General features: G+C 36.3%; 1 non-coding gene across 1 annotated transcript; it reads left to right on the top strand.

Moving 5' to 3' along the window:
- On the top strand, positions 5-13715 carry LOC100513807. Its single transcript, XR_002335589.1, has 3 exons — positions 5-384; positions 2465-2558; positions 8632-13715. It is a non-coding gene; the product is annotated as an uncharacterized LOC100513807 (transcript).

The raw sequence follows: 15009 nt of genomic DNA on the forward strand, positions 1-15009 counted from the left end.
CTTAAACAGCCCAGGGGGCGGGCGTTTGAAATCGGTGCTTTGAGTAGACCCTAAACATCATTTTATACCTTCGAGAACCAATTACTTAATGTCTCTCCCGTCTTTTCCTTTCCCGACCCCCTCCCAGACGCCTTCATTCCGGTACTGCGTGGACGGAAAGCCCCGGGTAGCCGACACCACGTCCCCGGCTACCGAGAGAGAAGGAGAGAGAGCGTAGAAAAGGATTATACCAAACGGTTTAAATCCAACGGCTCCTGCTTGCTTAATCTTTGAGCTAGACCCAGCAAGCCTAGAGAGTTGGGCTACGGAAAGACTAGTATTTTCTTTTAATTGGATATGAAGAAAGAACAAATATGTACGGGGGCAACCACGATCTTTATAAAGGTACCATTCCTGCAAAAAATGTTAGTCTTCAAAGCAAAGGTTGTATTCGTATTGACTGTTAAAATTGTAATTTTTTTTAAAGCCTAAGTTCTAGCGGGAGGGGAGATGTCACTATTAGAGATTCATTCATTAACCGACATTGAACGTTTAGAACGGTGGGCCCAACTGCCAGGAGCCCTAGATGCAATTATAAGATGGCTACTCATGCGTTAGGTGAAGTTTTAATAAGGCAACGAACAGGAAAGGGAAAAAAATCACCAATTGTCCTTCTTACACCTCCAAAAGCACTGTGGGAGCAGGGATCTTGTTTGGTCAGTTTAACGTGGTTATCGTGATATCTAATCACATAGTCTTTGGCTCAATAGATACTTAAACAAATGAAAATCCAACTCCCTTAGCTTAGTTTCAAATGTAAAGAGCTCATTAAAATTGAACATAAAAAAGCTTTTTCCCCCCCTCAGAATTCTTTCTTTGAACTCTAAAATGAACAAAACAAAAGGGTAGAAAAACTCCCTTCCCTGTAAATTTCAAGATGCAAGTCTTGATTTTTCTAGGAAGGTATTACTCCCCCAGTCTTAGACATCTCAGTAAAGGACACTACCTACCATCATACTAGTTACTTGAACCCAAATCCCAGGGTTTCCTCTTAGATTCCTTTTCCTTCACTTGTCTCATCCAACTTATTTGCAAGTCTTACCAATTCTACTTTCAAAATATACCCTAAATTTCATTCCCACTGCTACTACCCTAGTCCAAGCCACCATCATTTTCCGCCTGGAGTGTAACTGTCTCCTTTGTCTTATAGTCAGTTTTGCATCTAGCAGTGAGAGTGATCTTTTAAAATAGTGAGTCAGGTAGTGTCACTCTCTTGCATAAAAATCTGCATTAAAAACCAATTTTTTTCCTTCTTTTTTTTGGCCGGCTCTTACTGCAAGTGGAAGTTCCTGGGCCAGGGATTGAATTCCCACCACAGCAGTGACCTGCTACAGTGACTACACCAGATCCTTAATCTGCTGCTCCAAGTTTCAAATGTCTGTCTTTCTTTCTTTTCTTTCTTTCTTTCTTTCTTTCTTTCTTTCTTTCTTTCTTTCTTTCTTTCTTTCTTTCTTTCTTTCTCTCTCTCTCTCTTTCTTTCTTTCTTTCTCTCTCTCTCTCTCTCTCTCTCTCTCTCTTTCTTTCTTTCTTTCTTTCTTTTTTACCTTTTGTCTTTTTAGGGCTGCACCCTTGGCATATGGAGGTTCCCAGGCTAGGGGTCCAATCAGAGCTACAGCTGCCGCCGGCCAACGCCAGAGCCCTGTCTTCAACCTACACCACAGCTCATAGCAACGCCGGATCCTTAACCCACTGAGCAAGGCCAGGAACCAAACCCGCAACCTCATGGTTCCTAGTTGGATTTCTTTCCGCTGTGCCACGATGGGAACTCCTCAAATTTCTTAATGTGCCTTGAGGCTTGTTAGGTCTGGCTCCTATCTGTCTCCCTGGCTTCACTTCTAATCGGTCATTCTCTTATACACTAAACTCTAGCTGTAGCCAACCAGGCATTGCTGTTTTACAATCAAGATTGCTTTACACTAGCTTTTCTCTGCTGTCTGTGCCCCAAGGTAGCTGTATTATAATTCAGGTCTCAACTCAGATATCTCCTCCTCAGGTTTCCCCTGACATTCTCATCATTTGCACCCCCATCCCTCCAACACACAAATACCATCATATCATCCTGTTTTATTTTTTCACAGAACTAAGCACTACTGATTTTATTTTGTTTATTGCTTTGTTTCTTGTCTGAGAGGCAGCAGAGCAAAGTCATTAAGAGAAAGGGCTCTATAGCCTGACAGTTTTGATTCTGAATTCTAGATCTGCCCTTTCTTAGCTTTATAACCTCAGGCAAGTTATTTTCCCTTTCTCTGCCCTCAGTTTCCTCTGATATTAAATGGTGATAATTCTAGTTTCTACCTCATAATGTTATTATAAGGATTAAATGAATTAATACTTGTGCTTAAAACTGTCTCAGCAAACAGTACTTGTTAAATATTATTATTTATTAATATTATTTTTATTATTATTGTCTATCTTCCTGTATTAGAACGTAAGTTCCAGGAAAGCAGGAGCCTTGTCTCTCTTGTTCACTGGTGTATCCGCTGCATATAGAACAGTGCCTGGCACATAATAGGTGCTGAGTAAGTATTTGTTGAATGAATGAATGATTGATGCACCATGAAGTGGAGGAATGACCTAACAATGGCAAGGTGGTGGCATAATTGTAGAAAATACCCCTGTTTTTTATGTTACAGCTGCCCTTATCAGCCCTAAGTCAATCACCTTGATTCATTTCTCTCCCATTCAACCACTTAATCTTCTGAACACAGCCATGATTAAATAACCACCCCTGTAATCTCATTAACACAATATACAATATAATCAGCCAACAGAATTAAAATTAAAATTAAATGATCTGGAGTTCCCATCATGGCGTGGCGCAGTGGTTAACGAATCCGACTAAGAACCATGAGGTTGCAGGTTCGGTCCCTGCCCTTGCTCAGTGGGTTGAGGATCTGGCGTTGCCGTGAGCTGTGGTGTAGCTTGCAGACGCGGCTCGGATTCCGAGTTGCTGTGGCTCGGACATAGGCCAGAGCAGCTACAGCTCCGATTCGACCCCTAGCCTGGGAACCTCCATATGCCGAGGGAGCGGCCCAAGAAATGGCAAAAAGACAAAAAAAAAAAAAAAAAAATTAAATTAAATTAAATGATCTGAAAGTGTTAATAAGAAAAAGAAACTGAAAAGTTTACTTACTGGTAAAAAAAAAAAAACACAAAGCCATAAAGTTTTCTACTTAAATGGCTTGACAGTTCTAGAAAAAGAAAAGTAAGTTAAAAACTTAAGGAATTTCCGTAGTGGCTCAGTGGAAAGGAATATGACTAGCGTCCATGAGGACGCAGATCTGGCATTGCCTGTGAGCTGTGGTGTAAGTCTCAGATGTGGCTCAGATCTGGGTGGCTGTGGCGGCTGTGGCATAGGCCTGTGGCTAAGCCCCGATTCGACCCTAGCCTGGGAACCTCCATATGCTGCGGGTGCAGCCCTAAAAAGACCAAACAAAAAAAAAAAAAAAAAAGAAAGAGAGAAAGAAAGACCTACTTAATTCACCCAATCAGCTATTTTTGCTGGCATAAAACATATATAACCTCCCAAGAATTCTCATTTTAAGCTCATTACCCCAAATATCTAGTCCAGCCCTTAATTCCGCCTGCCAGTCCTCTTATACTCTTAAAATTGTTTATTTTCCCACTCTGCAATACTATGATTTCCCATTATCCCCTCTTTCCTTAAATCTGCACATGTCTTCCACCCTCCCTTCCCTCATTCAATTTCCCAGGAATGGATGATCTTCTGACTTCTCTGAGGAAATAGGGCCCTTGCACTAGCTATCCTTTGGTATGGAACACTCTTACCTGTCTTCAAGTCTTTGGGCAAATGAGGTCAACTAACCATGACATCCCTAATTAAAGTTGCAACCATGCTCCCATTTTGTCCCTCCAAATCCTGCACTCCTTATCTCCTTTATCCTGCTCAACATTTTTATATAGTACTTATCACCCATGACCCTATGTAATTTAGTTCTTTTCATTTCTTTACTTATACCATAGGAAATATAAATTCTCCAAAAGCAGGAATCCATTTTGCCTGGTGAGGCAGGCCAAGCATCTAAACAGTACTTGACCCCAAGAGGTGCCCATAAATGGTTTCCAAATGAGTGAATAAATGAATGAATGAATGAATGAGTGAGTTTTCATAGGAAAAAAAATCACATTTTGATGTAAAAAGTTATTGCCTTAATTTCTTTTATATTTTAAAGGAGAAAAAAAAGTGATTTTCCTTCTTCTAGTATGAAATCCAGATTTGAAATGATCTTCAAATGATGATGCCAAGACTCAGAAAGATGCTTTCTTTTCAGGGAAGAATCTCTAAATGAAAAATCATGTGATTCTCAGGCTCTAGGTGTACTGGCAAAATTCTAACTTAGCCCACCCTTAATCCAAGCATAACTCTGACTTAATCCAGCCTCCCTCCTTTTCCAATTAAATAACTTCCCCAATTCTAGTACACCCTCTCATTTACAAAGTCACTAGTCCACAAAGTGCTTGAAAATGGAGGAAAAAACCCAGTGGTCACAAGTGAGAAATCACATTTAAAAAATAAAATTATATATAAGATAACATCTTTTAAATTTTTAACCTGAAAATGACCAGTTTTCTAAGATGAAAAATTGGTGCTTTAATCTGTTTTGAAAAATAAAAAGCATAGAGAAATAAAGTAGCTTGCTTTCTACCAACAAAATCCTGATCTTTAAATGAAGATCCTCTGGATCCCAGAGAGATGATTTCCTGGAAATAACCTCAAGATGAAATTTGCTGATTGCCCAGGTTAGATTACTGAACAATAGTATAGTTTAACCAACTTTTACTTAATCTGAGTACATGTCTCCCTCACTAGCTGGCCAGTCTGTATTACTAAGACAATTAAAAACAAACATATTGAAAAATGGTTAAAACTAATTAACTAAAATATAGAAAATAAAAGGATAGAAAAAGACATACCAGGCAAATTCTAAACAACAACAAAGAACTTTATGTAGCAATGTTAATTATCAAATGTGTTCTTTAAATAGTGTAGCATTAACAAGGACATTAATATAGGCAATATATTGCATCACAAAAATCCAGTAGGAAATTATTACAATCATGAACACTTATGCAACTGATTACATCTTGATCATGGGAATTAGTTTACTTAGATTCTATTCTGGACTTTTGCATCTATGTTCATAAGTAAGACTGGCCTATTATATTCCTTCTCATGATGTCTTTTTTGGAGACTTGTATATACAATTTATATCATAAAATATGTTGGGAGATATTCTTTCTTTTTCTGTTCTCCAGGAAAATTTGTCTAAGATTAGATTTACTTCTTCCTTGAATGTTTGATAAAAATGTGTTGGTGTAGCCATTTGGGGTTTAGAGTTTTCTTTGTGAAAAGAGTTTTGATTTCTGCTTCGGTTTCCTTGATGGTTATAGACATACTCATTATTCTGTTTCTTCTTGTGTCAGTTTTGCTGTTTATATTTTTCTAAGAGTTTATTTCATCTTAACTTTAAAATGCATTGGCTTAAAGTTGTTTATACTATCTTCATTTTCTTTTTTATGTCTGCTGCATCTATAGCGGTGACCTCTTTGTCTTTCCTAATGTTGGTTATTTGTGCCTTCTATTTTTGGTCTTTAGACTTCTCAAAAAAAAAAAAAAAAACCCACAAAAAACAAAAAACTGGAGTTTCCGTTGTGGCGCAGTGGTTAACGAATCCGACTAAGAACCATGAGGTTGCGGGTTCGGTCCCTGCCCTTGCTCAGTGGGTTGAGGATCTGGCGTTGCCGTGAGCTGTGGTGTTGGTTGCAGACTCAGCTCAGATCCCACACTGCTGTGGCTCTGGTGTAGGCTTGGCAGCTACAGCTCCGATTCGACCCCTAGCCTGGGAACCTCCATATGCCGCGGGAGCGGCCCAAAGAAATAGCAAAAAGACAAAAAAAAAAAACCCAAAAAACTATTGGTTTTGTTCATCCTCATTATTTTATATTGGTTTTCTGTTTCATCAATTTTTGGTCTTATTTTTATTATTTTCTTTAATCTACTTTCTTTGCTATACTTTTCTTCTTTCTGCATTGGATGCTTAGCTCATTTAATTTTCAGCCTTCTTTCTTTTCTTAGATATTTATTTAAACCTATAAATCTCCCTTTTAGTACTGTTTACCACATCCCACTAGACTTGAAATGTATGGTAGTCACTCTCATTTAGTTTAAAGTATTTTCTAATCTTATTTTAATTTTTTGATTGAAATGTATAGAAATTGTTTTTAATTTTATAAAATTGGGAGTTTTCTAGTTATCTTTTTAATATTTCTAGCTTTGTTATTTGGTGGTCAGAGGACATGTTTTGCCTGCTTTCAGCTTTTTGACATTTGTTAAAACTTGTTTTATGGTCACAGTTTTATGGTCAATTTTGTAAAATTTTGTAAAAAAAAATTATACTCTGTAGTTTGAGAGTACAAAGTTCAATATATGTCCTTTAGGTCATTTAGAAAAAATTGCTTCCCTCACACATTCTATTTTGCTTTTCAACTACTTGATCAATTAATGAGGTCCTATTTTATCCCTTCTTCCTGGGGCCTCTGTTATTCTCAAAAGCATCTCAGATTAGATGATAAGTGACAGGATGTAACATAAAGTTTATAACCACTCATTAAAATAAGAAATGAGTATAGAATTTCTACTAACTCAGTCAACATTCAACTTTACTGGAGTTCATATCTAATTATATAAGAGTTTCATTCCTAACCAGCTTGAGAGAGAGAGAGAGAGAGAGAGAGAGAGAGAGAGAGAGAGAGAGAGTGCTCTGTGACTACTGTGTAAGAAGAGGTATAATTTTTGTATATATTTTCAGAAAATATTATCTACATGAAAAATTCCAGAATCAATGGTCAACCTAATAGGACTAGTAGTAAATAAAAGGTAATAGTTTTAAAAAGATATATAATATTGATATAAAATAAAAAAATTAATGGGAAGATGTCTATTCACCATGCACTAAAAAATTGCAAAGTTCCTTGGAAAATATCTGAGGAAACAGAAATACATTTTTATTGATAAAATTCTGAAACGCTATTAAAATACACACAAGATCTGAATAAATGGAGGAACATGCCAGTTAATGGGTAGGAATGCTATGTCTACACCAAATTTTTATTTAATGTCGTGCAATTTTAATTCAAGTAAAGTTTTTGTAGAACTTGATAAATTTATTCTAAAATGTATACTGAGGTTTAACTTTATTAATCTAGTCAAATTAATTCTGAAAAAGATGAATAAGGACATTGGGACTAGCTTTAACCAATTATCAATACTAAGTATAAAGCTTTAATAATTTAGACAGTATAGTTTTGGAACACAAATGGAAAAATAAATCAATGGATTTGAATAGAAAGTTTAGAAAGAGAACCCCTGCTTATCTTGGAAGTTGGCATTTTAGAGTGCAGGATTCCAGCTCAGTCGGAAAATGATGGTAGGCAATTGGACTTTTACCAAAAAAACCCAACAATGATATAGATCCTTACCTCCCAACAACAATGGTGTAAATGGGTGAAACAAATAAAGATGAAAAGCAAAGAAAGGTAAAGTAAAATCTTTGTGACTTCAAAAATGAATGGATTTCTTAAAAAAGACATAAACAAAACTTAATGGAAAAGATTAAGAAATTTAGTTATTTTTATTTTTTCAAAATATCTGAAAAAGTCACCATAAACAGATTTAAATGGAGGTGGTGGGCTAGGATAAGATATTTGAAATAATACAGCAGACATAGACTTAGTGTCTGAAACTTTTAAAGCACTTTTACAAATCAACAGGGAAAGAAAAACAATCCAACTGAAAAAGTGATCAAAGGATAGATATAGCTAGTGATTATCAAAACCCACAAAAGGCCAATAAATCAATGAAAAAGCATGCCACCCAGAAACAGGTGACACAACATTAGTATTAATAACAATATAAAGGAGATAAATTATTTTGCCAATCAAATCACCAACAACTAAAAGTTTGACCTCATGTACATCTGGGCATGTGGAGAAAGAAACTCTCCTGCTCTGCTAGTGAGTGTATTAATTAGGAAAATCAATAGATAAAGCAACTTGACATTATGTAATAAAATACAAAATGTAGTTACTCTATCATTTATAAAAAATACCAAAATATCTAACCTAAAAAATTCCCACATGTAATTACCAAGACACATATAAAAGATTTTTAATGCAGTATTGTTTACAATAAAAAACAGTAGCCTAAATACCCAGCAATGAAAAATGCATTAAAAATATTCTTAGGACAAACTATATGTATTTATATATGTATATATATACATATATGAAAATATCTTGAAGCTGTTAATACTGAATTTTAAAATTATAGATATATTTGCATATTTGGTATAAAATCATTTATAGAAAATAAAAATAGATATACAAAACAATATTATATATGTGGATGTACAACATGCACACACAAATTAAAAGACATCAACAGAAAGTAAATGCACTGAATTCGTGATAGTTGTTTCTGGGATTGGGGAGGAGAAGGAGAATAGGTTTTGGGGATTAGATCCAAAAGAGACTTCCACTTCATCTGAAATATTTGTTTCTTCTATTTAAAAGTACTTGAAGAAGGAAGAAGACCCTTCAAGATGTCTGTTCAACATTGCATTGGAGATTCTAGTCAGGGCAGTTAGGCAGAAAAAGAAAAGGTATCCAAACTGGAAAGGAAAAAATAAAACTATCTTTATCAACACAGCATGATTTTACATAGAGAACAAATTCAAAAAGATCACTGGATGTACAAGATCAGTATACAAAAATCAGTTGATTTCTATACATTAGCAATGAAGACTCTGAAAATGAAATTAACAAAAGAAAGTAATATAGTCAAAGGCTACACACACAAAAAAAAAATTAAGAAAACATTCTACTCATAGTGTCATTAAAAAGAATTATGTGCTTAAGAATAAATTTAACAAAAGAAGTGAAAGACTTCCACATTGGAAACTACAAACATCATTAAAGAAGAGCTAAGTAAATGGACAGACATTCAATATTCCTGCATCAGAAGACAACATTTTTCAGATGGCAGTACTTCCAATTCATCTAAGGATTCTTTGCAGTCCCTATTATAATTCCTGCTGGCTCCCCACCTGCCAGAAATTAAAAATTGATCCTAAAATTGGTAAACAGTCTTGAAAAAAAGAACAAAAAAATCGAAAGACTCACACTTCCCCATTTCAAAACTTAACTGCACACCTGCAATAATCAAGATATTGCTCTACACAGGGCTATATAGTTTAATGAATAGCTATATACTCAAATGGAATAGAAGCAATATAAATTTCAACATTTCAATTGTGAAGGAATACTCTTTTCAATGAATGTTGCTGGAATAATGAATATCCACAAACAAAAATCTGAATCTGGATCCTTCCCTCACCCTATACACAAAACCAAGTCAAAATTGATCACAGATCTAATGTAAACTAAAACTATAAAACTCTTAGAAGAAAACATAGGAATATATCTCCATGATTTGAGCTAGGCAATAATTTCTTAGATGACACCAAAAGTACAAGCAATAAAAGTGATAACTTGGATTCATCAAAATCCAAAACTTGTGTGCTTCAAAAGATATAATTATGAAAGTGAAAAGATAACCCACAGACTAGGAGAAAATATTTGCAAATCATATATTCAAAAGGGGACTTGTCATCAGGGCATATAAAAATCTCCTGCAATTCAGTTATAAGATGAATAACAAAAATGAGTAAGGAATTTGAATAGAAATTTCTTTGAAAAAGAGATATGAATGGCCAATAAGCATAGTAAAAAATACTCAGCATCATTTGTCATTAAGGAAGTGCAAATCAAAAAAAATGAGATATGAATTCACATTGACTAGAAGTGCTAGAAAAAAAGACAGTAATAGGTGTTGGTGAGGATGCTGAGAACTTGGAACCCTCATCTATGGCTGATGGAAATTTAAAATGTTGCAGGCACTTTGGAAAAACAGTGTTAACAGTCTCCCAGAATGTTAAACAGAGTTACTATGTGACCTAGTAATTCCACTCTAGGTATTTATTCAAGAAAAATAAAAACATATGTCCACTCATAGACTTGTACGTGAATGTCCATAACAGCAGTATTCATAAAAGCTAAAAGGTTAAAACAACGCAAATGTTATCTACTGATGAATGGATAAAATGTGGTGTATTCATAACAATGGAATATTATTCAACCATAAAAGGAAACAAAATACTGATACATATTAGAACATGAATGAACCTCAAAAAACATGCTGTGAAACATGTCAAACACAAAAGACCACATATTATATGACAGAATTTATATGAAATATCCAGAATAGGCAAACCTGTAAAGACAGATTAGTGGTTGCCAGGTGCTGAAGGTGGAAATGGGCTGTGACTGCAAATGGGCATGAGATTTCTTTTTTGAGTTGTGGAAATGTTGTAAAATTAGATTGTGATTGTGGTTGAACAGATCTGTAAATATACCAAAATATATCATTCAACTGTGCACTTGAAATGGGTAAAATTTTTGTTTTGGAAATTATGTCTCAATAAAGATATTTAAAAAACCCACAAATATGACAAAATGTTAAGAGGTCAGTTCTGGCTGGTTGGAATGCAGAGTTTTGTTATGCGTTCTATTTTTTCTATTTTTAATGTTTCTGAAAAACAAAAAATCAAGACACTATAAATTCCTGGGCCCTGGTTCCAAATGAGATAGATGCATAAATTCATAGTCTTTTCATTATACTCTTACTTTTAGACACTGTCCATTGCCTCCATTCGCAAAAGAAATGACATAGAATATTCTCAGCAAAGCCTACCAGTTATACACAGCAAACCCAATATTTAGTGGCTAACTCTGAATCATAAGCCAGGAATAAGTAGATGTATGAGGAAAGCATTTAATATAAACACAGAAACCAGAATTTCTAGGAAGGGTAAATCAAGAGGAAAGAGACACGATGTAGGGAGCAAATGAAACTTAAAAAAAAAAAAAAATCTCTATTAATTCTTCAAGGGGAAGAAGAGAAAATTTCCAGCCATGAAAAATATCAGAAATCTATAATCAAAGGAATATTCAGAGAACAAAATTTATGAAAATTAGAAAATAATTGCTATAAGGTTTGGAAAATGAGAGAACAAAGATAAGAAAATTAGACAATCACCCAAGAAGTTTAATATCTAACTAATTGTGTTTCCAGAGATAGAGAACTGAAAATATAGTGGGAAGGAATATATTTTTAAAACGGAATAGGAAAATTTCTCATCAACAAAGAACATGAATTTATATTAGGAGATCTAGCACAATCGTTGATTAAAAAGACTTGCCAGTCATATCTTAATGAAATCTCAGAAAACGAGGAGAAAAGGAATAATCCTAAAAGCGTCCAGGGAGTGGAAATAGGTTGCCCCCAAAGCACCAGAAAACAGATTGGATTTGGATTTCTAGAAGCCAAAATTCAATGGAACAATGTCTTCAGAATCCTGAAGGAAAGCATAAAGGTAGGATAAAGACATTTTCAGGCAGCAAATTATGGTAGACAGTTATATTTGTGACCAATAACTTTAGAATTCCTTTTTTATATTTGAGGAAATTCCCACATTATGACCCCTGCCTTGCCAAGGTTGAAGCCTTAACTCAGTTATCCATCATCTATTGCAGCAAAGACATAGGCATATGACCCCAGCTCTTCCAATCAGACATTTCCATGGATGAGCTCGATTTGAAGAAACGTATGGAAGTCGATTTCGCCCAGGATCTGTTCCCGGAGCAGGGTCTCGAGAGACTGAGCTTTCAGAGGTAATAGTGGCATAGGTTCTAGTTGGTAATGTCTCTTGCTCATGTTCTTTGATACCTTTGACCAGAGGAGGTAGAGGAATACCTTAATATAAATGGATAGATAATTTGGGTATTTTTCCTGGATGCACAGTCACCAAACCCTATTCTCTGGTTGTCCTGGAGATTCTGTAAGCTACTTCATAATCTCTAGTGAAGCTTCCAAGGATGCTCCTCGTGGATATGCTCCACCAACACAAGGGAGTAACCAGGAAAGACGACTGAGACGGGGGAGCGGGTAGTTTAGGGAATCTAACATAATAGAGAAGGAAAAGAATGCCCAGGATCACAGCGACTAGAAACCCCAGGAGGTAGGCTGTGCACCAGCCTAAAGACTAACCAGTCTAGATTCAGTCAAGCATAGGAAGGGCTCCAGCAAGAATATTCCTGAAAAGAGAAATTGGATTTAGTGCCTGATGTATTTTATGAATTTAGAAGAGATTTACCCTACTGGAAATGAATTTGGGAATGAATTAGTATATGTATATATATATACTAGTATATACAAGCAAATGGAATAAGGTTATTACTAACATATACAAGCAAATGGAATAAGATTATTACTAACCAGAGGGTAAGTAAAATTTTGTACGTGAAAGGCAGTGCAATCATGGTACACCACATGACTCCTTTGTATCTATTGTTAGGTGGTAAAATTCAGACTCGATTTCACCGAAACTTTGATATAACTACATGAGGGGATGGGGTGGGGGAAGTCTATGTGTGCTGGGGCAGAGCATACAGAGCAGAACTAGATCCATAATTTTAGAGTATGTGTCCACAATTTCTAAAACCGGAAAGTCTGCAAATACTGGAAAAATAAAACACAGGAAGAAGTTAAAACATGGAAGAGCGATTGTCTTTGAGGAGCAGAAGTGAGGGAGATGAAGTATATGTGTCAGGGTTCTTTATTTACATACTACAGAATTCACTCTAAAGCAAAGCTTTGTTTTGTTTTTAGTTTGTTCTTAAGTATTAAGCACTTTATGGGATCTCTGAGAGCATTCCAAGAACCAGTATTATATGGTACTCAAGAAACATATTTAACATTTATTGACAATTCAAAATTTATTGACATCAGTCAAGGAGAAATGAGGAATGGAATTGCATTTTATTAAGGCAAAAGAAAGATAGTCTGACTTTAGTTTGTTGCTCTGGATGGAAAAATAAGGGACAGATTACTATAGATACAGAAAGTGATGCAAGGTTGTGTGAGAAGCGGACACTGAGGAAAAAATTTTGTACATTTGTGGGGACTAAGTTTAGAATAAATTTAATTAAGTTAAAAAATTTATTGGCAATACAATTCATGTATGTTAGAATTGCCTTAAAATTTGAGTGACAATTATTTTATGTCACAATGGAATCATAAGGTGACACTTAAGTTGCTGTTTTAAAGGCCAAACCCTCATCTTTGTCATGATTTAATCTGTGCTGTGCAACTGTGTTGAGATTTAACATGTCTTTCTTCTCTATATCTAAACTTTTAGATGTTCCCAAGGAGGGACTCCATGCCAAATATTGGCATTTAAGATAAAAAGCATCCAGGAATAGGTAACTTTTAATCTTTTCTTTTCCATGCAGCTTCTCAAGAAGGGAATTTTGAAGCTTGTGGCGCAGAAACATGCAGGTATCTTAGAGAAAGAAGCAAGCATATTTCATAGAAGGGATTTAGTACATTTGACAAGTGCTCTTTAGAGGTGAAAGCCAGCCATCAAGCAAAACATTTTGGAGAGCTCCCACATCAACAGTTTGTTTTAAGTACCAAATAAATGGCCCAGGCAAACAGAGAACAAAATCCTCATGAAGGCCTAGGGTTGGTAAGGAACAATCCCTCGACTAGGAGATTTTTCTAGAAGGCAGGGGTTATAATTTAGATAAGAGAAGGGAGAAGAGAAATGAAGTGCCTGGAGTCAAGGGACTTCCTGGAGTCAAGACTAGATGTTTTTGACTGGAGCCGGGAGTTTGTGTGAGGAACAATTGAGATAGATATTTGGGAAAACGAGAGAGAGATGGTGATTTAGGAGTTCCCTGGTGCCCTAGGGATTAAGGATTCAGCAGTGTCACTGCTGCTGTGGCTCAGGTTCAATCCCTGGTCTGGGAACTTCTGCATGCTGTGGGCATGCCCCCCCCCCCCAAAGATGGTGATTTAAATACAATTGCTTACTTTGTTCCATTCAAAACTCTGATGGAGTGAAGGTACCAGGATTTTTGTTTTAAGTAGTAATATACAAAAAGAGAAAATGGTAAAGGAGAGAAGATAGTAGCAAAATTTGAAAACAGATGGACAAGTCAAAACTAATTTACCAAACCCTGGATAGTTGAATCCTAAATTGGCAATGAGGAAAGCCAAGAAGCAACACAATTTTCTCTAAGAACCTAAAAAACTTAGGATTTCATCGCACCAGGTACTTCTGGATGTGGCAGTTAAATGAGGCTAAGGAGGATTTGTTGAAAGTCTAAGAAGCAGTTGGAACCTCAGATCCCCTCTTTTTGGGCAGCAGGGTAACCTGCTATCTCACTCTGACAGAAGACTGAGCCTGACTGTCCGCAGTAGGTGAAAGGATGGTCTCTGAACTGGGCATTTCCAGGAACCATTGAAAGTGTGGTTGTCAGGGAAAACCAATGGATTTAGCAAACTTCCCAAGTTGAATATTGGAAATTTCAGAACCTGTTCCCATGTGGTGGGGAAGGCAAGCCCATCCCCCCAGGAGGAAGATGGAAACATCACCCATTACTGAATATGACCAGCCCTAGGGGTACCAGCATCAGAGGTTCAGCCAGGAAGCAGCCCAGCCAGATCATAGTGTGGGGAAGCATAGTCACCAGACCCATCTGTGCACCCTGTTTCTAATCTTTTTTTTTTTTTTTTTTGTCTTTTTGCTATTTTCTTGGGCCGCTCTCGCAGCATATGGAGGTTCCCAGGCTAGAGGGTGAATCAGAGCTGTGGTCACCAGCCTATCCCAGAGCCACAGCAATGCAGGATCCGAGCCGTGTCTTCAACCTACACCACAGCTCACAGCAATGCTGGATCCTTAACCCACTGAGCAAGGCCAGGGATCAAACCCACAACCTCATGGTTCCTAGTTGGATTTGTTAACCACTGAGCCATGACGGGAACTC

The sequence above is a fragment of the Sus scrofa genome, chromosome 9 (assembly GCF_000003025.6).
Source record: "Sus scrofa isolate TJ Tabasco breed Duroc chromosome 9, Sscrofa11.1, whole genome shotgun sequence".
Taxonomy (NCBI): domain Eukaryota; kingdom Metazoa; phylum Chordata; class Mammalia; order Artiodactyla; family Suidae; genus Sus; species Sus scrofa.